The sequence below is a fragment of the Helianthus annuus genome, chromosome 4, assembly GCF_002127325.2.
Source record: "Helianthus annuus cultivar XRQ/B chromosome 4, HanXRQr2.0-SUNRISE, whole genome shotgun sequence".
Classification (NCBI taxonomy): Eukaryota; Viridiplantae; Streptophyta; class Magnoliopsida; order Asterales; family Asteraceae; genus Helianthus; species Helianthus annuus.
The window spans coordinates 84,846,035-84,849,407 of NC_035436.2; positions in this window are offsets into that span (position 1 = coordinate 84,846,035).

The following is a 3,373-nucleotide window of genomic DNA, read 5'->3' on the forward strand; positions in this document are numbered from 1 at the left end:
TGATAAAATGATGAACGAGATGATGAACCATATCCCCGATCTTAACAAGTGGTGAACCTACAAGTAGTAAAACAAACTCATTTTCCAGAAAAATCATGTTGATTAAAACAAGCTTAAGTGTTTTGAAATCTAAATGAGAAAATGGTTTGTTGAAAGCGGGAGTTCTGATTGTTTATGCCTAAGTGGATGGCGAATTGATGTGATTCGATATCGATTGTCAAGTTTCTGTATAGTTCGCTTTACTTTTTATGTTTTACAAGTGGGTCTAGAGCCTTATGTGTTTTCAATTTTTCTTTAATGTGTTTGCATTTTAGGGGGAGTAGAAAATTTCAGAAAATCCAAAAACATTAGAAAATTTGAAAAAAGTCAAAAACATGATAAAATTCGAAAAAGAGTTTTGTTGTGAAAAAGAGGAAATGATAGTACATCAGTAGACTATCACAACATGCTAAAGAATTGAAAGTTAAAATGCGATAAACAATCTTACTGTGGATGCATCAATAGATTTTTGCACATTTAGTAAATTGTGACGAGATATAAACCTAAGCAAGTTTGAATGAAGTTTATTCTGTGGGTAACCATTTCTTGGATATATAGGTAACCCCTGAAATCTTGTTTGAAAGGTCCTTTATTATGAGATACTAGGTCTTTATGCTCAGTGATATCTGGGGTATTATCCCGGGACTTCTGCTGTATGGAAATACTGACCTAGTCCCTGGATAATACTTTCTGCAAATGCTTGAAACATAGCATCGCCCTCAGCAAGCTGATGAAACAATAAAATTGATAGTCGCTGCTGTTGAAACAAAAAGATCCTCTAAAGGGGACACACCAAAAAGTCGAAGCCGTCATCTCTCTGCGTATACGGAAGTATCGACTGAGCTCTCACGACCCTCGCATTTAACCCCTGAACAGATATCATCTGTGGTATACTCACCTGTAAGACTGAATATTGGGATCTGGATACGGGAGTATATTCAAGTAGTGGGACACACAGATAAGTTTAAGTCATTAAGACATTAATTTCGTATCTCGAAGCAATTGAACTTTGTGTGAAAATTTAAGTGGAGAAATATACTGACAATCTAAGTGAATTGTTTAGAACTTAAAATGAAATGAAGCTTAACAGTGTTAGTGACTTGTCTTATAAACTGATATGATCCTCTTACACAAACTCACAAAAAATATTGTCTGTAAATATTTCTTTATTGCATTTTAATTCTCTTAGTTAAAAACACAAAAAGATTCTAGTGTATTTCAGCATAAACTTTCGAAAATCCAAAAAGATTTTCGACAACTGGTACTGAAAAGTTGTTTTTCAAAATTCCTAGTGCTAAACATGATGAGCAAAATTTGAGTGGGAGTGTGTAATTTGAAATATAAATGTTTTCAAAATCTAACTTTTCAATTGGTTCATCAAAATCTTTGTTTGATTTGAGGGCGAAATAGTGTTGATGCATATCTCTATAGTTAAATCATGAGAAATTTACTTTGAGGTAGAGTTTATGCAGGTTAATTTTGAGCTGAGTTATCAATCCTGAGCAGAACTAGAGCCAAGTTTCGATCCTGAAATCAAAGCTGTATGACTGAAGAGCTAGGTCATTCGATTCTGAGAAACTTATGAGAGCCAGATTTGACTTCTGAAGACTCTGTGGATTGAGATTGAGCCAGATTTCGTTTCCGTGGACAAAGCATGAGCCGGCTATCGTTCATGAAAAAAGTGTGAATGCCAGACACCGATCCTGAAGCAGATGATGCTGAAGAACTAAAGGATTGCCTGCACATTGTTAAGGGGAGTCTGTTAGTGAAAGAGAAGAGAGAGTGAAGCCCAGAGGCTGATCAAGACTGAAGTTTTGCCAAAGACTCGACACAGTCAGACTCGTCAACATCTGAGGGGGAGTCTGTTGGTGCATACGTCTGTCGACTTCGTCTTGTATCGAGTCTTAGATTACATTGTATAGATCAGGGCACGTTTTATGAGAAAATAGGAGAGTCTTAGTGCTTAAGAAGCTGATTTCGCTCCTAGGATCATAGAGGTGATTTCGCCCGAAATCACAAGTTGTTATTTCGCTTCTGTTGACTTGTGTCGTCTCATGCGAAATCAGAACACTATATATAGTGTTCTCATGAGCGAAATCAGTAGAACTGTTCATGTGATTCCATACCGAACTGCTGCCGGTGTGAAGACTGAGTGTAATTGTTGTCAAATCAATACAACCAGCGTTAAAAGTGAAGAATCAGCTGTTTCTATGTCAATTACTTGTTTTCCGCACCTGTAACTGATCAAAACTCCTCTGAACGACTCATTCGGATCAGTCGAATGATCCTACAAATGTAAAAGAGGGGAACTTTGTACTCACTTGGGATTGCATAAGCGCCCTTGAATCAAGTGAAATAACAATGCTCAAACGTGTCCTAATGTGTCAGATAACTTATGTTAGTGTGTCGAGACTTTAAACGGAGGATTCAGGAAGAATGAAGTCTTATAAACCAAACGAGTGTTGGAACTCATATGATATGGTTTAAGAAACTTAACATTCTGATTTGGAAAGGATTGTTGGTGAACTGATGTCTGTTAACTTTGTCTTTATCGAGTCTTGTATTGTATTAGATAGACCAGGGCACAAAAATCGAGAAAACAGTATTGAAGGGTAACTTCGCTTGAAATGGACTTAATGTCATTTCAAACGGAATTAGAGGTTTCATGCGAAATTACTAATTCCGCACGGAATTAGGTAATTCCGTATGAACTTGTAATTCCGCTTGAGTTAATTCCGCTTGAGTTAATTCCGCTTGAGTTAATTCCGCACGGAATTAAGTCATGCATGTGTTGTTTCAAGCGGAATTAGCTGCCTATATATATCTGAACTTGTCATGTCATTTAGAACGGAATTAGTGTGTGTGTTTTCATAGCCGAGGTGCTGCCGGATTGTTATTTGAATTGTAAAAGCTCAGAAATTCAATAAAAGAAGATAATTAGAAAGTATCAAGCTGTGTTACGTCAATTTAATTGATTCCGCCCTTGATTTTGATGTTGAACTCTTCAGATTGACTCGTTAGGGTCACACGACGATCCAACAAGTGGTATCAGAGCTCAGGACGAGGAGTTCATACCAATTCAGCTTGATTTCATCGGATTCTCTCACTTCTACTCTTTCTTTTCTGAATTAGACAAGATTTAACGGACGAAATGGCTTAATTTTCACATATATCATGCGAAACAGTGTTTTAACTAATCTTTGAAAGAATTGAACTAAAATTCGATCTAAATTTGATAAAACTTGTAATTCCGTTTGAAAAACTGTTCCGTTTGTTGATTGTTTCAGGTACTTGAAAGATGGATGATTTCATGAATCCTTTTTGTGAGGTGTTT